This window comes from Bicyclus anynana, chromosome 1 (genome assembly GCF_947172395.1).
Source record: "Bicyclus anynana chromosome 1, ilBicAnyn1.1, whole genome shotgun sequence".
Lineage (NCBI taxonomy): Eukaryota > Metazoa > Arthropoda > Insecta > Lepidoptera > Nymphalidae > Bicyclus > Bicyclus anynana.
In genome coordinates, this window is record NC_069083.1 from 728972 (window position 1) to 754167 (window position 25196).

Here is a 25196-nt window from a genome sequence, read left to right on the forward strand (position 1 = left end):
AATCACGACCCTGATCCTGATCTTCCTCTTTATATGGAAATAGTACAATTATACATTTATATTTATTATGCCATGAAGTCTAATCATCCCTAATCGCTCCCGCATTAGAGCTGCGTTGACACATGCTGCAATGTTTATAAGAAAGAATCCAATAAGGAGAGAGGGTTTGTCTCAAAATAGGAAAATAACAATCACTGAGTTGGGAATCAACTTTAGATTTCACGGTTATACAGCCTTTTCAAGTAATCGCTTAAAACAGCGAGCCGTGGGCCGACGTTACGCAACGGCGTCGCACGCGATCCCATTACGCCTCGCACTTCGTACAAAAACGAAACTCCATTGAAATATTTTATAGCCGTATCGAAGCGGCCGTATTGTGCGATATTACGGCGGGATGCGGCTCCGCTGTCGCTCTGTACCGTTATTATATTTTAAAATTGTTTTTAAACGTTTTTATCGGAGAGAGTTCGGCTATTGGAAGTGTTATTTATGGCGGATGTAATTGTTCGACCACAAAACAACTTGTTCTTATTTAACTGTTCCTAGTTTTGTGTTTATGTACGGTTTCACCCACGTAGTTCTCCTTCCCGTGAGAATACGGGGATAAAATATAACCTGTGCCACTCAAAAATAACGGGGCTGGTAAAAGAATTTTCAAAATCGGTTTAGTAGATCCAGAGATTACCTCCTACAACGCCACAAACTTTACCTCTATAATATATTAGTATTTTATGTAGATACATATGCATGCAGTATTACATTAGTTTTGTGTATATAAGAGACGTGATAGTTCAGCGGATATGATCACTGCCGATTTCGGAGGGCGTAGGTTCGAATCCGGTCCGGAGCATGCTTTTCAGTTGTGTGGAGTTTAAGAAATTAAGAATTTAAATATCACGTGTCTCAGACGGTGAAGGAAAAATATTAGGACTCCAGAGGAAAGCTGCATAACTAACCTGCTAACCTAACTCGTGCTCAGCAGTGAGCCGAATATGAGTTGATAATTCTGATACATATGCGGGACTGAGTAAAAAAAAACACCGCCGCGTTGCAGTTTGGGTCGTGCCGCGTTGCAAGAACCAACTCATGACTAAGGACCCCATATGGGTTTAAAACTAGTCGGACATACTCCGACGTTGTATCACGTGAGTTATTGCCGTGTTTCTAAGAATATGATTAACAATGTATTTTTTATTTCCAGTTTTGTGTTGCTGTGTGGAATACGTAAATTTGGAATCTGTAAGTACACTTTTAAACTACAAGAGAAAGCCAAGTTGGTATTCTATAAAAGTCTAGAAATTGGGGAAAGCTTAGTGATAATTTAAATTGCCAGTTATTTGTTAAAATTTGCATTAATTATAAATTAAATGAATGTTAAATTAATATTAAATAGTAAAGATATTATGATATTGAAATAAGACTTTAAAGATAGAATAATTAATTATTATAATATTGAGAAATTATAATACTAACTATTTTACATATTAAGTAAGTAATAATCGTTCGAGCTAAAGTTTATTAATTAGTAGTCTCTCTACATGTTTTTACATCATATACGGATCTATCTATTCACACGTATAATGTTATGATACTTCTAACTTCTATTAGAACTTATAAACTTTAATGAAAAGTACGTCAAATTTATTAAAATAATTGAAATGTTGTGAGCCTATTTGCTGAACTTTTCATTCAACATCGGAAAGAGATCGTCATGCTACGGTCAGGGATTACTCTACGATTCATGATTAGTGTGTGTTGTAAGAAGGAGTTTTATTTATTTATTTAGTTTTAAACAAAGAATACTCTATTGCAAGCGGACCCTTAACAAAGTTATTTAATTAACCCTTAACATGTATTTCTTTACAATATTGTTCATCTTTATAAACGCCTGGAGCTTGAAATAGATTCGTCGTTATTGAATATCATTTAATGATTAAATATTATCGGTCTCACATCAACATTGCCAACAGAAACGCTGCGCTTTCCGATGCGGGTTCGCCATTCCAGCACCTTAGGACCCCAAAGTCCATCGGCTCTTCGATCTATGTGCCCTGCTCATTGCCACTTCAACTTCGCGACTCGCTGAGTTACGTCAGTGACTTTGGTTCTTCTGCGGATCTTATCTTTAGATAAGTCCGTGTACGGGACGTAGAAAATACATAAATATGCGCGAATTTAAATACAAATAAGCTAAGTTTCACACAATTTAAAAAGTGTAATAGAAGAATGAAAGAAAAGCAAAAAAGTAATAGAAACGATATCGCTCTTGTATCTGTGTCAATGGCTATACAGATCATCGCGTCGTATGGATGTGAACACTGCTTTTTGTTCGCCCCTCCACACACGCGCTACATTGGCGATTGTGAGCAATAAACATATATGTTGAGGTGGGTAAGGTAGGTAGTGGCTAAATGGCTCCTAAATGAGCTGTGTTTAAATAAACCTTGGCTGACTTTATTGTGGGCTCTTCTCGGACTTAGGCGAGTTTGGAACCCTTACCCTAAATTTAATTTTAACTTTTCAACTGTTATTACTACTATTTAATTAAATTATGACATAACCCTGACTTTTCAAAAGTGCTTGTAAAAAAAGCCTAATTTAAATAAATGAATTTTGAATTTTACGTGGCGTAACGTAATATTCGTAGCACATATCGTTACGCCGTGGGTTTTTTTTTGTATTTTTGCAAAATACTTATTATACGTATAAATGACAAATAAATCTTTAAATAAATGACAAATAAAATAATATGGCTTATGTTTTTTCGATTTAAAGGTATAGAAATTTTAGATAGCCTTAAAAATATTTAAAAAAACAAGCCCGCTGGCTTCTTCTCCTCAGCCAGTTCTCCAGTTATCGGATAAGGTATAGGAGAGATATAGGAAAAGTCAAATATCTACCTAACTATAGATTTTGACCACCTCTCGGGATATTATTACACCCATCTTGAATAGTTAAGATAGACAAAACCGCGAGATTCTACTATACTCTGTGAGATATTTATGATGTGCGGAGTGTAGCACGTATCTGTAAGTAGCATCATTATCAGCTGTTTGGCGTTTTGGTTTATTTAGTGGCGAACGAGTTAGAACACTAAGGGCGATCGTACACTGTTCTTATCGATAAGTGCTGGGCTATTCGCTAACTCAGTCGCTTTGAAAAATGAAAGCTACCGATTGTTTGAGATTGGTTTTTCATAGGATACAAAATATTTCTTTTGTATCGCTTATGGCCGATTTTACCACTTTCTGATAAGTGTATGATAGCTTATTAAATAGTTTTGTCTTTTTATGGATATTGGTAAGTAAGTGACATAACTGACATTTAGACTATCCGACACATATCACAGAGTTCATCACTTTATGATATGTGTCGGATAGGCTCTTGAAGTTTTTAAAGGAGTTTGTTAAAGTTGGATCGCGATTCCACTTTAGATGAAGCTCCAGTGCGTCGTTAGCAGATAACAGTCGGTACTCGAAGCAACTAAATATGATAGTTTCTAAAGAAATAAGTTAACTGTTTTATGTTTTTATAAATTAAATACTTTTTGTTTATTACAATCATATTTTGTAAACTATGCAACCCGCAACTTCGTCCGCGTGAAATTCAGTTTTTCACAAAGCCCGCGGGAACCATCTAACTATTACGGGATGAAAAGCATATGTGTTAATCCAAAATAAAATCTATTTCCATTCCAAATTTCAGTCGAATCGCTACAATAGTAGCGGCGTTAAAGAGTAACAAACATAAATAAATAAATAAATAAATAAAAACATACATCTATACAAACCTTCACGTTTATAATATTAGTAAGACAATGTTTATTTCAAAAGTATCTGCCTTCCGAACAGAGTCTCTACAAATAGTCAAACTTGATGTTTCAAATATGTTGTATATGTATTCAAATATGTATTAACTAAGTATAGGAAAAGAACGAATTTCAATAAATTGAATTTCTAATAGAACATCAAGTATTGTGTACAGTCGTCCTTATCTGCGGCACAGCGCGCGACGCGTCGCCTCAGATCGCTGCACGTAGATCGGCGATCGCGCGATAGTAGCGCCGCCCGTTCCCACGAGCGCTGCTACATCACTACCTACGAGCATGTATTGCTTATTTTATTGGATTGGTTATTTTCAGCGCTAAATGCTTCTACGTGATTATATTGCAAAGGCTTATAAAGTACACTTTTTAATTCAAAAGTAAAGTAAAAAAAAGGGGCATTAAAAGTTTGACGTATCGCTGTACGCTCCAGAGGTAAGCCCATGTGGCTTCAGATCACAAAGCTTTGGGTTTGATCCTGGGTTGTACTATGTAATACTGTGCTTTTCTTTCATTCGAGAAAATTTCAGTACAACTCTCAGTCCGGAGTTTGGAAGTTGGTGGTGTTAGATCCACGTGACAGAGAACGTCGGCTAATCATTAACGTTTTATTGTGGTTGGTAAATTTAATATTATAACCCTTTAAATCCGCCAACTTGCATTAGCGCAGCTTTATGGGTCTAAATCTTTCAAGACGAGAAGATGCCTGTGTTCGGAGGTTATTTTTTATTCTTTACAAGTTAGCCCTTGACTACAATCTCACCTGATGGTAAGTGACGATGCAATCTAAGATGGAGGCGGGCTAACTTGTTCGGAGGAGGATGAAAACCCACACCGGTTTCTACACGACATCGTACCGGAACACTAAATCGCTTGGCGGTACGTCTTTGCCGATAGGGTAACAAGCCACAGCCAAAACCTCTTACCAGCCAGACCTGGACCAATTAAGAAAATCTCAATCGGCCCAGCCGCGGATCGAACCCAGGACCTCCGTCTTGTAAATCCACCGCGCATACTACAGCGCCACGGAGACCGTCGAAATAAAAATAGTCTGATGAGATACTACATTAACGTTAACTCTCTCTCGAAAATAAATATATTAAATTACATAGCCCTAGAACTCATGACCTTAAGATCTCTCGAATCACTGGAGCAACATGTACCTAGTTAAAACAAGCATTTAGTACTTATAAATTTAACAACAATTTCCATGCATGCGCGATTTTCTAGGCGATATGTTTCTTCATTTACCTAAGTTTTTACGGTTTCGATTGAGTAACGTATTCCGGGAAGCGTCAACACCATATCCTTATAGACAACTCTCAAACTAAATAGAGCATACTACTGATATCATCACGGATACTTACACCGGCTTAGTTTACGTAATATTAGACGAGTGTGCACTAGTTGTACTTACTACCCTTTGTACTTTTGTTGGTGATACTAAGTACTACTACTTACCTGGTCGAGCTGCATAAATAATAGTGCTATGCTTATTTCTGCCAAAAAACAGCTGTGTGTTACTGTGTAATAGATATGGTTACCTGTGAGCGCACGAGTAAAGACACACAAGTCTTAACAATAGTGCCTTAGATTGAAGACAGAGCAGCAGGGTTTTCCTAAGGAAGTGATGTTCTGATCGGAGGACCTTCGAGTAGACTAGATCCGGTGATCCATCTGGGTCGATTTGTTGCGAATGATTGACTGTATCAGCGGGCGACTCGTCTGGAGCTAAGTGGAACATATTTACCTGTAATAGAGCAGACTTCGCTAGACACCGTAGGACTACCAAATACCAATACATCCTGGGTCAGTCAACCTGAAATGAGACATAAAATGACCCACGTCTCTTTAATTTTACCGACAAAGCATACAAATCATAAAACAAACATGCTGTTTAGTGTCAGAAATAAACATGGCGGTAGTGCTTTCGCGGACGAGGTCTGTCACAAAAACTCTACTTCTAAAGTATGATATTTTGAAAAAGTTGCAGTTGAAATAAGTCGATCAAAAAGTCATTAATCTAAAGTTTCATAAGAGAGAGATTAAAATTATAATGTTAGGATGACCAATTTCTCAACCGATTTGGTAATTAACGGTGCTTTAGTCCAAGGACTCGCACATAATGGCGATACGATTTATGTCTTGTCTGTTTATTGGCCTAGTTTTATATATAAATGTCAGCATACATTTATATAATTACATATGGAAGAGTTAATTTTGTAATGCTCTATAGTGATGTATTGCTTCCAGTTTGTTTACTCTACGAGGAGTTATCAATGTTATTTTTTATTATAATTTAAAAAAAACAATAACAGAAGTACTAATGGATCAAACTGAAAATATGGCTTTGAATGAATCAATTGACGTTTCCAAAATGAAGAAATCGTGTGTATACCTAAACAGAAGTTGATTATGACTTAATAACCTTTTTAAGGAAACTTGCCTATGTGTTACGGTCTTATTAATCTTCAAAACTCAACATGATTACAACGCGAATTTTGAAGTAGATTCGTCTCTTTTTTACATCCCATTGAACCTACCTACCTACCACCTAACTCCAGGCTGTACTACCGTCATTTGTAATTGCTGATTGGTTTTATTACCACCCGTCTGCAACCACTTAATACTATCTTCCTAAGCTTCGGACGTGCTTCGTGAAGGTGCGAGGGTGTTCTACACTGCATTTACTCATACGTAGTCCAGATCACGTCTGCCAAAACCTTGGTCATCCGTTCTGTGACAAATGGCATGCCTGTCACGTCAGCAAACTGTTTCCTAGCGCTATTCGTATCAAATAATTTGTGGAAAACCAATTCCTGTGTGTTAAACTATTGGAACCCTCTTTATTCACACTAACGCATTTGATCTGTCATCTTACCACCAAGGACAGACACACTAGGTGTAGACTTTTATTGCACGAAATAGAACCGAATCCCTCCAATCTGTTAAATCTCAACAGACGTTCCATAGTGTAGCGAACGCACAATCTCCACATCGGCGGGAGCTCATCTGCTAATTACTGCGGCGCTACTTGCTCATTGTGTGGTGGTGCAACGCGGTAAATAGAGCGAGCCGCATCTGCCACGCACCGCTGCGTCGCCGCTACTATGAGATTTGCGGACGATCGAACTGTTGTTTTCTAGAAGTCGTACGGCTGTGAACTATCGTCTGTGATGAGCGAATATAAGCGACATGTGTTGGGCGGCGAGCTGCCTATAGTCCCCATAATCGGCGACGACCGAGCGTATTGACGCTGTGTTGATTTTTCAGACAAACATCGATGTTTGGCTTGTGCTAAACTTCCCAAAGTAAATGCAAATAGGATGCATGTTTGGACAGTTAGCTAGCAGACAGTCCTGCACTTTGTGGTCTGTGGTGTTGAGGAGCTCACTTATGGGCTAAAAATTCCTCTTTAACTTTTAGTACATATTAAATAATAATAAATTAAATATATTTTGTGGGAGTGATAAGGAGAGAAGACAGTTTAGATAATGCTTTGGATTCGGTTTTAAAAATTGGCCTGAAGTATAATGAAAATGTTTTATACTTAAATCGCATTCGAAAAGGAGGAGATTAACAAATTAAGTTTATTTTTTAAACGTTTTATATTTTTGACGAATTACGATATAGCAGCTAATGATGAAGCAATTATAGTTATTATATTGATTTTACTTTTGTCGAGGTATTTGATCGAGGTTTATATTCAAGTAATGAAAGATTACCAAATAGTATTTAAAATTTATTATGCGTTGTATTCGTATACTTCGCCAAAAAATTGTTTTTCAACAACATGATACACAAAAGGAATTGTATTACAGTAGTATCTACTCTAACGTCTTAGTAATAAGGTACAATTTAGTTTAACAGTGCGAGTGAAAATACAGGGGCGTGTCTGTAAGTTGTTTGATGTGTTAATTGTAACATTGTTTTTGTAATAATTGGATTGGATTACAGACAGACATGATCAATATAAGCCGGCCATAATAAGATCTCTCCTATTATAGATCTACAACAGTATTTCGAAACTAAGGACTCGCGCACACGTTTTATGTTAACATTAATAAAAAAATTTAGATTAACCGTTCGGGTCAAAATTGACCCGGATTTTATGTTTTCTAAAATGGCTGAGATATAGCCTGGTGATAGGTATCCGCCGTGGCTAGTCATCTACGTGCAAAGACTTAACGTACACTTGTATTACTATGTATTCTGTGATCCGAACGACTTAGCGTTCCGGTATGTTATCGCGAAGAAACCGTATTAATAGAATGAATATGTACCGCTTCCAAGCTAAGCGCTATAGTTTTAGTATGCATAGTCCCTTACATCAAATAAGATCGCAGTCAAGGGCTTGTTGAATTTAAAAAAGGATAGTTATTTATTTAATTCACAAGGGTTTGAAACGCACCCATAAATATCTCAAACGTATCTTAAGATCGTCATTCCATTACGCCATACATAGAGATAAATAGATGTCCAAGCAAATACACACAAGGCTTAGTGGGTCAATAATGGTACATTCAAAACTTCGAGGCCTGCAACTAATTCTAATTCTAAGGCCTTGCTGAAGTATGTTTGATTTGAATGGTCCTAGCACAGGTTTGCTTATATGGCAGATGTCTTACAAATAAGTTGAAACTTGTTAATATTTACATACCATTATGGCTGTTAGTCCTAATGTATTAGTTTTTAACTTAACGTTTTTATTTGATTTTAAAATGTTGATCATCAACTATGACTATGAGAATTGTGTCTCCTGATGATAAGTGAGCATACAGTATAAGATTTAGGATGTTACGGCTTACTAATCATATCCGTTTTTATTACTACCATTTAAGTTTTAGTTGACAGCTTTTAATATGTTAAACCCTGACTTTAAAGTACGAATATCTTAGTATTTTATTCTATGGTTTTAATTTGTTTATATCTTTAAGAGTGGATGTCTGCATCTATGTGTCTGTCACGTTCACGTTGAGCTCGTATATCGTTCGTTTACTCATTTTTTACGTCTGGAAGTAAATCTTATATAAAAGTGGCATTGTTCTAGTTAAATTAATGACAGTCGGGAGTTTTTCAAAATATTTAATTTTAACTCGTCTTGAAACTAACGCATATAAAGTTGTCTACATTTGAAATGGCTGTGAAATTATCAGAGCGTAGAAGATAGGTAACACTACATACACAACTTTCTTTTGTTGTTATAAAATGCTGTTATTGAGTCGATTTTCGAAACGGATAGTTAAAGATTTTTTATTTTCTGTAAACAATGCAGTATGGAAATTTACTGCAATCATAGAGCAATACTTTAGTGTTGTATTATTACGTGGAATAATGTGGTATGTAGCAAAATTACTTGAGCGGTGTTTCGACTAATCGTTGTGCTTTGCCTTAAGGTGCAGCTTTATAGGTCCCAGTCGCTGCCTTTGTAGCGTTATGAGGTTCTGGATGCAAGTCCTGAGTCAGGCTATGATATATACAAGTGGCAATAAGGGTATAAGTAAATATTCGAAAATTCCTTGTCCTACTTTTTATTCTCTGGTCCAACATAGGTTTGTATTGAGTCCTCAGGGTAGGCATTGATTTTTTGCATCTATGAAATGCCCGCCACCGGTATATACATATAGAACTTATCTTTCTTCAAAATATTGGGTAACATTCTCTCGCCGGAGAATTTTGCCCAACATTCGCTTCCGGTCAAAGTTATAGTCACTCATTTTATCACTCTTAGCCCGCCAACCAGCATAATTACAGATTGGTGTGTTTGAGCTCCAGATCCTCTGTATATGTAAGGAGGAAGGGCTGACCCAGGCCATGTAAATATGCTGATAATGATGAAGCTGGACGTAGGCTTTCGCTTTACTTAGAAACACAATAAATACTGGGAGCATTAAAGACATCGTTAGCGCGCGCCGCCGCGGCTAATGCGGCCATTAGCCGATGTGAAAACACCAACGCATCAGCACCACGCTTTGAAAGCTCGGGGTTTCACTAGAAACCGCTTCGCCGATCGGCGATTGCATAGTAATATGGACGTTAAATGAATAACTTTATTTAGCTACTTTTTCCCCAAAAACCTGATATAAATCTGTGAACCTGCTTGTCACATATACATTCAACTTTTTGAAGAATATTTTTTATATAAGACCAATATTTCTGTTTACCTCTGATTACTCAGAAACTGTTAGAAATGTTAGAAATGGGTAGAACAATAGTCCAGCGGACGGGGATTTTATTTTAAGTCATAATAGTTTTGCACTTATAGTCCATCTATGTTCTGTTCCTCAACTCATGTAGATAAATTTTTATGAAATTATCGAGATTCGTTTCAATTCTTTTGCTCGTTTTTGCTTGATTGAGTGACAAACATCCATCCTTCCGCATCTTTGCATGTATTAAAGTTAGATTGCAACATTTTCAGACGGTTTTAAGGGTTGCTAATAACATTACAGGCACGTGAGGCTTTTTAGTCAGACCTTAGATTGATTGTCATAGAGTAGGCATTGTAAGACGTATGCTTTGCACGAAGTGTTGCTGCTTTATGGGTGGTTTTCCACCAAATACTTGAATAGCCGGTCACACAATACTTGAATAGCTATGATTGCTTGTTCCGTGAACTATTAAAAAAGACTCAATAGTTCAACGGTTAAGGGCCCGGATTCATAGAGGTTATGGGTTCAAACCCCGCCCGTTGGACTAATTTTGTACCCAGTTTTTACTACTACTTGTAGAAAATATATCATCTCCAAAACATTATTACATCGCTTACAAAAAAGCTGATTCATAATAATAGATATGAAAATTTTCAAACCCAGCCATTACATAAGTAACAGGTTCTCTCATTCTATTAGTCGGTAAGTATGAGTAATTGTTATCAGGTGTTGATCCCACGCGCTCCGAGCAAAGCCCACTAAAAACTGTGGCTCGGTAGAAAGCGAACGTGCCCGTATGCTAATGCCTTCCGTCAGATGCGCAAATATTACATTAGTTCGTGCGCTTTCCCTTCACATACTCTACGAGTATCATCCTAGCATAGTTCATTCTGAAGAATATGAGGACAATAACGTCTATGTGATATTTGAGACATTTATACTGTTATCAATTTTTTTCATTTATTACTTTCACTGCATACTAATGTTAAGAGTCCTAATGATTATCATCGGCAGTCTTTTGTCTGTAATACTTTTCTGATATAAAAATGTAAAAAGTCCTAAATATCCTAGGCAGTCGGGAAGCAATATCTGTCTAAGCAATTTCCTGTGCCATGTGATGGGTACAACAGATTTTTTTTTATTCTGTTAAGAAACCTACGATTCGTCTTGTGATAGAGTCTAAAGCATTATTTTCTTTCAGTCTGGCAATTGTTTAAACATTTAAGCCTGACGTCACTGATTATAGTCTGTACCAAATTTGGAACCTAGGTAGGACTTGTGCTTAAAAGTAGCCTTCTAAATCTCGGCTTACTTTAAACCAAAATAAGAGTGCATTACATAAACAGACAATAATAGGAACATTAGTAGTTCGAGTAATAATCACTAAACATAAGTTAGTAATTTGTGTCGAACAAAATAAGATTTAGATACTAAGAATCCAAAGTATATAAAGATATATTGGACAGTTATCTGGGCGGAGCCGAGGTCCGAGGTTCGAGGTCCGGGGTTTGGTCGTGTGGTGCTCGGACCTTCACATTTATTGCAGCAGGTACTTCACTCGTGCTGTACTCCGGCGGCGGCGAATGGACTGTAAATCACTGGGAAATGTTACGATTATCTTAACTGCATTAATAAGAAAGATAAGTAATAAAATTGTATGCAATTTAAAAGTGGCGTTTTTAAATTCAGCAAAGCACTTAAAATTATATTAGTCTTTTATACATACATGCATATTACGCTTTATTTCCATGGGCAGAAACCACGTCCTTCCACTTGCTATGTATGTTTTTAATATTACCTCTGAATTCCACTATTTATTTTAAGATCCTTGCATTGCTTCCTCCATTCTGAACAATCTTTACATAAGTTCGTCGCTACCAAATCAAATATTCTTGACCTAGCCTTTCCTTGACTTGGTCTAGAAGCGTTATACTAATAGCATTAACAACTGAGTCTTAGGGCCATAAATCATTTCTCTATATCTATCTCGCTTGCACTTATGGGTCTTATGGAGCCGTCTAGTGAAGGGTGTAACAATGAAAGACATATTATCGATAAGTAAAGTTTATTATCGTATCTTGTTCACAAAATTAAAAAAATTAACAATATTTGATTTAATATAATACATATTTCATATTATATAATTATTAACTAAATAAAATTAATCTTCATCTGAGTCTTCATCATCAGAATCTTCGTCTTCTGCCAAATTTATTATATATTAGTATCCATAGTGCGCAACGAGTAACACATGAATGTATTTATTTAATTGCAGTAAACACATTTATAGCAAAAAAAATACGCAATGCAATTACATTAGAAACCGACCAATCAGAATCGTCCAAATCATTATTGACTCATCATTAGCACGTGCGCAGGTAGCCGTTTATCGATAATTAGGGTGCGCAGGTAGGCGCGCTGCACATTCCTATCTTTTTTGACTTTTATGACCGGACGACTCAGATGATAATGCGCATACTATAGTCTTGGCGTTACCTTCCAAAATTTTAATTCACCCTCGCCTCACCTATTATTCCTTTTGTTAGTCTCCAGAGTCTCCATGAATTCACACTCTCTATCCGAGACTAAGCCAACTAAGTATAACATATTTCTCGATTTTAGTAAATAGAACAGCGCATCCTTACTACACGTACGTACTAGACGGCCTCCGTGGCGCAGTGGTATGCGCGGTGAATTTACAAGACGGAGGTCCTGGGTTCGATCCCCGGCTGGGCAGATTGAGATTTTCTTAATTTGTCCAGGTCTGGCTGGTGGGAGGCTTCGGCCGTGGCTAGTTACCACCCTACCGGCAAAGACGTACCGCCAAGCGATTTAGCGTTCCGGTTCGAAGCCGAGTAGAAACCGAAAGGGGTGTGATTTTCATCCTCCTCCTAAAAAGTTAGCCCGATTCCATTTTAGACTGCATCATCACTTACCATCAGGTGAGATTGTAGTCAAGGGCTAACTTGTAAAGAATAAAAAAAAATCGTACTTTGAAGGATCGATTTCTGAAAAAGTATTTAAGCTGCAAATTATTCTGAATAGTAAAGGTTTTTTCAAGTTAAGATGACTTAAGTTATCTCTGTTCGTCTTAAGTTTTTATTACTTAATTTTTGATAAATCCAATCGTAATTTTTAATTTTATTTACATACTCTTTATAAGTTTGCCTAAAGCGATAATAACTGCAACACAGTGTCGCACTATAGCAGTATTATCGGTTTAATGTTACTGATACACAATGTCATTTATGTTATACTGATTTTTTTTTTCTTTTATGTTCTTCTTGTGTTAAAATTATTTCATCTAACAAACTTATCTTTATACTAAAATGATTATACCTACTGGAAGAGCTGACTAACATTCCTTTTCAAAGTGGAATTGACTGGGCAGCTTTAAAACTCAAATTCCTTTTAAACGACTTTTTATATTTTTGTTTAATAATTTTATGGCGAGGGTAATCTATTGTCACTCCTTTATCTCGGTTTACCAATAAACCTGTACAAACTCATGAATATTATCGTGCATGTTTGTCCGTACGTTTTAGCTTTTTATCCGTAAATGATAATATTATTGATTCCTTGCACATACCTCGATGGTTCTTGTCAATATTTAGTTATTAATATTTGATGTCTTACGATATCGGTACAAATAGCCTGAATTGTTTGGTCACTATCGTGAGTTGCCGCCAATGTAAAAACTTTGTTCAAAACTCCCCTTAGTTTAGTTTTTTTAATAGTGTATCTGTTTGTTTTATCGTAGATCCTAAACGATTAGACCAATACGGACGCGTTTTTTAAACAATAAGGTGTTTTAGCTATATGCGAGTGAATATCAACTAGGTATAGGAAATAAATAAATCCCAAGATATGAGTAGGTACGTATTAGCAAATTCCTAACAATCGAGTAGCGATTCCCACAACAGTATAATATCTAGATGTTAGATTGTTGGGGAATGGCAACCTTTCCGACGTGGGGAATGTTTTATAACCGAGCTTATAATGTTTTATAAGCTTTGGACCTAATATTGTACAATATTAGTTCCAGATTGGGTCCAGAATGTACTTTTCAAGGTTGCATGGTTGTTGTCGTCACTTAACTTCTAATTGGATCACAGTCATAGGGCTAATTTTTCGTTAATTAGAAGAAAAATTTATCTATCTTTTCTAAGACGAAAGATGGGAAGGGCATTAGTGACGTCACTGCTAGGGAAAGTAATTACACCTCGTCCGCGCCTACGACCTGTTGAAAGTTATTCTCAACTGGACTGCTCAAATATGGCGACTTGTTTGATCGGTCTCTTTTATTGCGCGAGATCTATGAAATTAATAGCTTTTATTAATTTAACTTTCATTTTAGAAACAGTGTGGAAGGGTGACCGCGCCTTAACATTCTCAACAGTTCAACTTTTCATCCTGTGACGTATCAGACGATTTATAGGATGTTTATAACTGCCAAAAGAGAGGCATGTTTTTACTTTTTATACACGAGGTTTGTAGTCCAAATTGTAGTCCAGATTAAGTAATCTAATCAACAAAACGAAAGTGTTATAAATGTTCAGTTACAAGATTTATAACAAACATTCCCAGTTAAATGCTGGCTTGTAATTTAAGTAAAAAGTATCTTCAAGTCTCCGCGGTATTTCTCACTTTGGACCGATTTCGTAACCGATTTAAGTAGGTACATAGCGCCGATTTCACACTCGATGTTATGAATTCAATCTTCCATCCAAATTACGATATGTCGTCTAACGTTTCTTGTACGAAATGTTATATTTGAAGGTCATCTAGTCAAAGGCCTATTGACCAATCATACAAATTAAATTACTTTAAAATGTAGTCAATCATTGTATTGTAGTAATTCAGCTCTTTTGGTCGTAAAGACGTCTTCTAAATATTGATTTATAGTCTAATTAATTAATTAAAATACAACAAACAAGTAAGGTTACTTTGCATGTACAATAAAGTGTTAGATTATTATAACAATTATAAATACATTATGTAACTTAGAACAAATAAGTTGTAATATTTAGTATCTCGTCACTGAGCCGAATATGGGAGCTCGAGTCTCCTCTCAGAATGAGAGGGCTTAGGCCAATAGTCCACCACGCTGGCCCAATGCGAATTGGCAGACTTCACACACGCTGATAATTATTAAGAAAATTCTCAGGTATGCAGGTTTCGTCACGATGTTTTTCCTTCAACTGTTTGAGACACGTGATATTTAATTTCTTAAAATGCACACAACTGAAAAGTTGGATGTGCATGCATTTAGTCTTTGGTACTTAATAATTATTGTTGTTTTTGTCTTTGGAAGGACTATTGAGGAGGATGTATGGTACGAAGAAATGAGATGGTTTTGGTGGAAATAGTATAAATAATTTTTAACCTTTTTGATGTATAACTAGAGATATATTTGAAAATGTGTTGGACAAGACAACATATATGTTGTTTATGTAATATACAGATTAAATTTATTCAAGTTGTTGTATTTTTTTGCTTAATTAAACGTACAATACTTCACTTAGCTACTTAATGAGTCAGTGTATATCACGCCTTTATCTCTTGTCTTTGAAGAAAATCTCTTGTTGAGTTTGAATTACTGTAGTCCATGTATTTTTTGGTTCACATGTGAAGTGAGGTTTACCTGATAGTTAGTAAATACCTTTGGTGCCCATTCATGGGATCTCGTGGCCTTTCGAAAGCTGTAAGCGGAGCATATTTCAAGCGCTATTCATATAACTGCTTGTGAAATAACTTATTAGGGCAATAGCATACGTTTCTATATTAAAAGTATTAAACTTTCAAATAAAATCATTGAATAATAAATTTTAAAAGGTTTCATTGGAGAAAAATTCTACTATTAAATAAACAAAGAATTATGTAAAAGATACAAAGGCTTGAAGTAGAGAATGAATTGTTGCATAATAATTATTCTTATAACAATATGCTAAGTATTACATTTTATACAAGTAACGTAGTGAATAATAACAAATAGCTGAATTTTTAGATATCTTCTCCTATAGTTGAAATGTTTTAACTTTTCATATTCAACTGGTTATTTTCAGCTAAATATACACCTGCCCGGCTAGCTCAGTCGGTAGAGCATGAGACTCTTAATCTCAGGGTCGTGGGTTCGAGCCCCACGTTGGGCGACATAACTTTTTAATTAAGTTTTTTTCATAAATACCTTTATTTACTTTCATGTCAATTAAAATTTGCAGAAGTTATAAATTTAAAAATAAAATATTTTTACGTAAATGGTGGATAAGTCATATATTTAGCAGGTTAAAAGGTAATAGAGATAACACTATGCATCTCGTTATCGATGTTTTCATAATGGGTAAACTACACAGATTACATAAAAAATATTACTTATTAATTTTCAAGTAAGTTTATTATGACTTATATACCCCTCCAAGTAATTCTATGAATGATCATAGACAATACACAGTGTATAAATATGTAAGAGCAAAATTTTAAACCATAGACTTTTATGTAAGTCAGTTGACGATAGGGTTCACAAAATTTAATAAATACACAGCTGGTTTAAAATCAAGTTATAGATTTGACCTGATGAAACAAACAAAAAGTTTGTAATAAAGAATATTGAATGAATGAAGTGAATGAACGTTATTTGCTATAGCCGGCAGCCTTGCTCTTTGTTTCTCAACGCACTATTGTAATGCGACTCTGGTTTTATTATCACTAATTATTTTCAATTAATTATTTAAAACATTAAACATACATTAAATACCTTTCCGTTAATAAACGTTGACTTTTTCAAGCAGTTGATTGGATAATTTATAAAAGGACAAGGTTTTTTATTCTTTTGTACGCTACTGGACTGATTCTGTAATAATAAAAAATACAACCGACTTCAAAACCTAAAAACGTACCCACTAAACTAAAAAGTGAAAAATAACATCATAATATGTTCTACCTGCTGATCAGTATGAAGGCGGTGCTAAGCCGGTGATGTATTAATTCAAGCCATGTGAGGATATCTTATAGCTTTAGATTTTGAAGTCAGTGTTGTTTCATGTGGTCCTGTCAGAAATGGCCCGACCGACCGAATTGAGAACCTCCTCCTTTTTGAAGTCGGTTAAAATTTCTTTCACTATTGGAAAGCTACATTATCAGCGAGTGATATAGGCTATATGTTATCCCCGGATTTCGACGATAACGGAAAATATGCGAGTGAAACGCTTGTAGCAAATAAATATAACCCTTGTAACTAATAATATAACCAGAATAATTATAAATTATACGGTTGTACACGTTGAATAGTAAAAGCAGTAATTTGCAAAATTTCCATTGTCGAAACGCTTTTTACGAAACGTTAATTAATATCGTTACGGAGATTAGCGTTCATTAACTTCATACAAAATACTTAAACGAAACATACGCTTGCAATTCTAGAATCTAAACATACATGTGTTACAGTTCAAAATAGTTTGACACGTAAATTAGGGCTGCCACTTTCTGTCTATGAAAAAAATATGTTTTAGTTTCACTGTTCTTCAGTTTTATTTACTTTGTTTATTTTAATCTGGTGCATAACAAATGCTATAAATTTAATGCTAGCCGTCACTCAAAGTTTTATAAATAAACAAACATTTACCAGACGTCAAAGGTTTTCTTGATGTGCTGTTTAATTGAATAAACATCAAATTATTTATTATCAGAGTAGGTCTTACCTTGATTGAGAAACATTTTGAGATCTTTCTAAAGGCATCGGCATTTAATTATTGAGACGCCAAAATTACAAGCCAGCTTATTAGAGAATCTCATCTGGCCAGAGGGTTAGGAGATCTTTTCGACGTTCACGTTTAGTAAAGGTGAACGAAAGTACAGAGGACTTGAAATGTCTGAAAGTAAAGTAAAATTTGATATATATTTTGGAACAAAGAAAACGAATGTTACGATTTTACGGTTTAGGTAAATTTATTACGAGAAACGAAAGGGAAGATGAACCGACAGGCAACATCGGACAGACTGTCAAGCAAAACTGCTTGGCGAAACACTTCATTCGTACGAGAGCTTTTTTAACGTCCACTATAAAAACTCTCATGCGATGATGGCTAAAGCTCTCAAAAATAAATAAATAAATGAAATTAAATGAAGGTCTATTTCCAACGCCCATTACTGAAAATACAAGACTGTTCGAAAAAAAAGTGTTGTGTTTTAAAAACGCTGTCGTGTGAACATATACTTAGGAATGCATTTGTTATATTTGAACGCTTTATTAACTCCCGTTAAAAAATCTCTCGTGCGAATGAGGGCTAATGCTTCAACGTCGCACCGCAATGGTACAAAACTAGATCTGCCAATGTCACCAACAGTTCGCACGTGACACGCGGGGTCACTGACCGCTCCACAGAAGGTTTCACTTTCGGCGCATCTCCTCGGAATGCCGGCTAATTAGCGATCGATATTTGCTTTTCTAATGGGCGGGTAAAGGAAAGTTTTGAAATTTGATATCGGATTACGATATTTTTATTCGTACCATACTTCTTTCGTACTATATGCTAATATTATAATAGCGAAAGTGAAATTTTGTTTTTTAGATAAAAAACAAAATTTAAACACTAACTAACCTAAACATTTCCGGTATAACTGTTGCACCGATTTTTTTTTAATTCTTTACAAGTTAGCCCTTGACTACAATCTCACCGGATGGTAAGTGATAATGCAGTCTAAGATGGGTTACTTTTTAGGAGGAGGATGAAAATCCACACCCCTTTCGGTTTCTACACGACATCACACCGGAACGCCAAATCGCTTGGCGGTACGTCTACGCCGGTAGTGTTAACTAGCCACGGCCGAAATTTCCCACCAGCCAGATCTGGACCAATTAAGAAAACCTAAATCGGCCCAGCCGAGTATCGAACCGAGGACCTCCGTTTTGTAAATCCACCGCGCATACCATTGCGCCACGAAGGCCGTCACAAAAGTTTTAATGAAAAGCACAACAGAGAGACACGGATTACATCCAACAAACAGGATACTTTTTAGCTCGGAAAAATCCACCCAGAGAAGATATAAACGTCTCCTTGTACAAGAATATAAAGAAAAACACCTTAGCATAGCCGAAGTTGTACGTACTTTGCAATCATAGATCAATTTTCAAAGTCTAGTAATTCCAGAGATTAGCGCATTAAAACAATTACAAAATCGTCTTACATTAATACAGATTAAAATCGACATTAATACAGATTAAAATCGATTTCTTCTCAATTTAACTTAAATTGCGGATGCCAACGTTTTGTATCGTCCAATTACAGTTGTTTATTTTTTATACGTTTAATTGCTGTTAATTATCACTCATAATGTTTACATAACAATTAAATGAAACATGCAATTATTGAAATAAAAACTCATTCATTTTTATGCAACGTTGTCTTATACAAAATGTGATTTTAAATGTCCGGAAGAGCGTGTACGTACCAGTAGTGCCAACAAGCGATAAGACGAGAAATAGACAAAATTTCTTCCAACAACGGCGAACTTCTCCCAGTCTCATCTCTTTGTTCTCATCGCAATGAAAGAGATAGCGGTACATCCGGCATTGTTTGAAACTTGCCTATTTATCGAAGATTATCTCGTTGGTCGCATGTTAGTACTACCGAAAATTCTACTTTATGAATTTCGAAAAAGAACTACCAGTTTCAATGGCCAATTTTGAAGAATGAAAAATGACACAAGTTTCTCTTTGTTTCAAATGCAATTTACCCTTTAGAAATGCAAAGATTATAATATATTCTTTGTTTTATTCTAAAGAGATCTCAAAATATAGATACATACATACATTTAAGATACCTACAAGAGTTGCTCCTATAAATCTATTAGATTTTACTTACTAATTAATCATATACAAGATTTATATTATGTCATTATCTGGTCGAGCGGCCACGATAAAAGTGTAGGCACCCGATGACTTGTTACGTCAGATACAGGTCTAGAGTCTAGGGTCACTGCCTACTGTATTTTGACAACGACCTACACTCGGGAAGGTCTTTTATAATACTTTATCCGTAAAATCCGTTCAAAAATCCGTTTATATTCACGTAAAATGTTAAATAACGCCGCGTGGTTTCACTCGCGTGAAAACAAACTCTTCAACTTTATAATATTAATTAGTATAGATATTAACGGCCCACAACAGAAGACTTCCGTCCTTAAAGGAGAGGGGAAACTGAGCTTATAGCCAACACGCTGTTTAAAAATGGGGTTAACAGGTTGACTCTTTAACCACCTTATCAATTTACTATCATCTGATGGTGAAGGCAATGATAAAAACGCCTTAAACTGTTCTCCGTGGCACTAGATTCCTCACACTGGACTGAGAATTTTGTTTTTTTTTTAAATTCAAAATTCATTTATTTCACTTTTGACACGTCAGTTGACTATTTGTAAAGATTCTACCACCGGTTCGGAAGGCAGGTTCTGCTGAGAAGAAACCGGCAAGAAACTCAACAGTTGCTCTTTTGAAATAGTCATACAGTATTATAATTTACATTTATATTTTACAAGTTAGTTCTTCACTACAATCTCACCTAATGTGAGTGATGATAAAGTGATGATGCAGTCTTAGATGGAAGCGGGCTAACTTGTTAGGAGCAGGATGAAAATCCTCACCCCTTTCGGTTTCTACACGACACCGGAACGCTAAATCGCACAGCGGTACGTCTTTAACGGTAGGGCTTTAACTAGCCACGGTCGAGTTAGGAAGGAAACCTCAATCGGCCCAGCCGGGGGTCTTGTAAATCCACCGCGCATGACCCTGCTTTATAACTTTTAATGAAAATTTAATTAAAAAAAGAAAAGCTCAATTTATTTCAGGACTCGAACCCATTACCGACATGCATATTCATGTCGTTTGTTACGTACTATAATGTATACTTTGTCTCGGCCTTGACCTGTCATTTGTTTATTGTTATTTCCATTGTTCGCAGGCTGTCCAGTCGATCGCCCCAGGAGCTGACGGCGACCTCCAGCATCGCTTGCACAAGGTGATTACACCAAACATCATTATCATTCCAATGCTACGTCCATACCTGTGGCGTGAACAAAGATTTTAACTAGAGTTTGCACTACAAGTACCATACACATCAAACAAAATGGCAATCGCCAACAAAGATTCATACGGAGTCCTCGGAGTAGGCAGAGCAGTTATTTATCTATGGAGTGCACGCCACAGGTCTGTACATATGTCTCAGATAACTATATCAACATTAAATTAATTAACATTCATCTATTTACTTTAAAAATGTTGAAAATTTTTCACAACAACATTTTCAAACTAAATAGATCAATTAGAGGGTTGATTGTACAATATGAATAATTAAATACTCTTATCGACTCCGATCGATCTCGTCAACCGATCGGTTGTCCTCGTAATGCATGACTTTTCGTAAAAAAAAAAATATTAAAGTCCTCGACTTATTGATTTTCAAACTATTAAATATATTACAATGTAATAGGTATTTTTATTTGTAGAAAATATTAGCTGTCTGTAGACATGACCTTTTTAACTTCAAGTAATTTAACCTCTCGGCTATTACGTATTCTATGGTCATGGTAAAAAGCAAATCACATTTATGTATTTAACACTTGTACATTGTACGAAGTTGTTGAACTGTTGCTTTGTAGAGAAAGGTTAAACATTGTTGACGAAAGGGCTCCTTGTACCACCAAAACGATGTATTACATTATTTTGATGACCTCTGCGCAGCCGTGCGAATAATATAGCCTTGCTTCTGGGCATTGCGCGCGTCATTTCGTCCAATTTTATACCACAGCAGCTAGTAACCTGAAATGACAGTTGGTTTCTTTTGTGACATAGTGACTTGGTAAGACAATTAAATGAAGTTATGGAAATTAAGTAAGGAACTTTAATTTCAAGGCTTTGGCTAGTTGTGTGATTAGCCCACTGGTTTGTTTTGAAGGCATTAAAGTGACTTTACCACCGTTTTGTAGGTACTTTCAATTCAATTCTTTGATTTTACTTTTTTCGGCATCTTAATATTAAATATTTCTTGGAATTTTAATAATTGTTTGGTTATCGAATAGAAGAAGAATATTTTAATAGAATAAGTTATACACAAAAAAGTTTCATTTATTTAAAAATTTGAAGTATTGCACATTGTAGATAATAATACAAAATGTAGAAAACGAAAAAATAAAAACCAAATAACACATATAAGAGAAACTTAAACTACGAATATCATGTAAAGGCGGCCTTATCGCAAAAGCGATCACTCCCAATCTTTTGGTGAGAGGAAATGCTAAGTACGAGTACACAACCCGATAAAGTTCTGTTAGAAAAGCTTAATTTTCATATTATTACGGTTCACGATTAGAATTGTCACGTTTTATAATGGTTTTGCCAATGATAATTTTATACTATAGATCGGTTACGTCCCTACATCATCGCATAAAGTGATCCGAATAATAAGGCTACAATACTGAGCACACATATGCACAATTTTGTATTTAATTCCATTATATTTTTATGTGTATATAGTTTTTACACTTCCTGAACAAACAACTCGACATTGTAGACGATATTTAGGTATTATTTGTTTAAATAACGTTCGTTTTTGACCACAACTAACATCGAGTTGTGTATAGTAAATTTCCTCTTTTGAGCGCCTCTTTTTTCAAGCACTAGTAACACATCTAACAGTATTTAATATCATTGGCTTTTGCTACATCGTCGTGTAGTTTGTATTGCATTCAAAGTACCAGACATACGATCCTTGTATATGTTAGAACATATATAATATGTTAGTCGTGTTCACCGCAAAAGAAAGGCATGTAAACCAGTACGCATGTTACGTTATGTGCGGTTATGAAATCTTACATCAATCATATAATATCATTCACGATGACAGTTTTTCTTATTTACGAGTATAATCGCACATCGAAAATGAATGGATACATATCTTTTTGTCAGATTGAGATAATCATTCTACAATGCTTGATGGATGGATAAGGTGTTCCGAATGTGAAAAAGCTTCCGAACCAAAGGTAGCCATTTTAAAAAGGCATTTCAGATATTTTAAAGACCTATTTTATTCTTATTTTGAAGGTGCTCAAATATAAGTGACAAGTGTTACTGCATGCTATTGTAACTAATTAACTTAATCATTAAATGTTGTTAACAAAAAATAAACATAAACCATGGCTGAGTTTCTTGTGGACTCTTCTCTGACCAAGGCGTGGATCCCTCGTAGTTTTAATGTTGAGTTTTTGACTTTACTTAACTCTATAAGAACCATAATCTGACGTTTCAGAATTTCAAAAAAAATAATTTCGATACAAATTGATAAAGCTAAGTTAGTTAAACTAACAGCGTAGAACTTGACATCCGTTAGCAACTATGCCAAAATTGTTTGTAAAGAACTTGGCTCATGTTTTTTATCGAGTGGTTATTATCGTCAAGTTTGAAGGTCGCCATTAAATCACATATTCATACATGCTACAAAACAAATACTGCGAAATGTAAATATATTCATATGTATGTACTAGCTAGGTATTTAGTGTTCTCAATTTTAATTGTTCTTTTGATAGGCACCGATCTAAATACTATTGCTTAGGCGTGAGAGCCTACAAGATACCCTAGTAACTTACTCGTAAGTTCGTATTGTTCTAGTAATAAAGGTGATATTTCCATGTCACGCGGTTTGTACTATTTACGCTATGGGAAACACATTGTATGATGGTATTGTACCATAGTTCTTGTGGTACAGTACGTAACGCGTATGGGAAATGTGTTATCGGTTTCATAATATTGCAATTATAAATTTGATTCTGTCTTTAACAGTTTTTGTCTGTGGAACAATGCATGTGTTTTTGCACAGGCAATGTTACACGTATTGATTTTATCTTAATAGAGCTTTGTAGGATTTTGCCATAGATAAGAAAAATGTGTAGATGAGTTATGGCGATCAAAACTGGCACAACAAACTAGAGCAGATGAAAGCTTTTTATGCCATACACTCTCCCATGCCGGAGAGCATGTTATACGTTGTTTATTGTCACTATTGATGCCGTGATAGCCCAGTGGATATGATCTCTGCTTTCGGGGGGTGTGGGTTCGAATCCGGTCCGGGGCATGCACCTCCAACTTTTCAGTTGTGTGCATTTTAAGAAATTAAATATCACGTATATCAAACGGTGAAGGAAAAACATCGTGAGGAAACCTGCATATCAGAGAATTCTCTGCATGTGTGGAGTCTGCCAATCCGCATTAGGCCAGCGTGGTGGATTATTGGCCTTAACCCCTATCATTCCGAGAGGAGACTCGAGCTCAGCAGTGAGCCGAATATGGGTTGAGAATGATGATGATGATTGTCACTATCAACATAGATAGTTAATGATAACTATTGAGCTGATATAGACTTAAAAAATCCAACATTATCATACTAAGTCCGCCTTTATCCATACAACGGACGAAAATAGAGAGAAGGTTAACAATTTGACGTGTATATTTTTTTATGTATGAACACATATAACTTTTTGCTGAGCAGTCCGATTTTTGAATTTGAAAAAAACATCTAACCCTAAGAGTAGGAATACAGGGGATGATTGATTGTATACTAGTTAATGTAAAGTAAAATCACGAATAACTTTTTATAGTGTAGTCCGATTTTGATAATTATTTTTTTATTTTAATATTAGTATAGACATGCAGTAAATATTATATAGAAACTTTCTAGGCAAGCTGGTCCCATCCTAGACCTCATCATTGCTTTACTATTACGATTATAGTCAAGCGCCTATTGTAAAACCTACTATTGACCAAAGGTAAATTACTTTTAAATTGGAAGTAGGTTTAAGCTGTTTATTGATTTCGGACGTATGTCATAATATTTTTACCAAAAAACCCACACTACAGACACAACATTAACTGACATTTAAAAAATGTCAGAGTATGTATTAAACAACGTAATCTACAGGACGTGGGTAGACAATATATCAAATGAATCAATATTTATCTGACTACTGACTACTTAAAAACCGGCCAAGTGCGACCCGGTCTCGCACATAAGGGTTCAATCCGTATCACAATCGGTTACGCCGCTCCTGTTACAAATTCTAGAGAAACACAAATTATTTAGGTCGAGTAAGATAACTTTTATTAATACATAATAAATGAAGCCTCTGTCTATGATTTCAAAATAACTGTGTTGTTTTAAGTGCTTATATAGCTTGAC

General features: G+C 35.5%; 1 long non-coding RNA gene and 1 other non-coding gene across 2 annotated transcripts in view; both read left to right on the forward strand.

Annotated features, from left to right (window-relative positions):
- Nucleotides 1–25196, forward strand: part of LOC128198535 (uncharacterized) — a 96153-nt gene that overhangs the window by 17343 nt on the left and 53614 nt on the right. Inside the window, exons 2-3 of the long non-coding RNA XR_008251292.1 lie at nucleotides 1202–1239; nucleotides 20931–20987. This is a non-coding gene — a long non-coding RNA (uncharacterized LOC128198535). The remainder of the gene's footprint in view (nucleotides 1–1201; nucleotides 1240–20930; nucleotides 20988–25196) is intronic.
- On the forward strand, nucleotides 16055–16127 carry Trnak-cuu (transfer RNA lysine (anticodon CUU)). Its single transcript has one exon. It is a non-coding gene; the product is annotated as a tRNA-Lys (tRNA).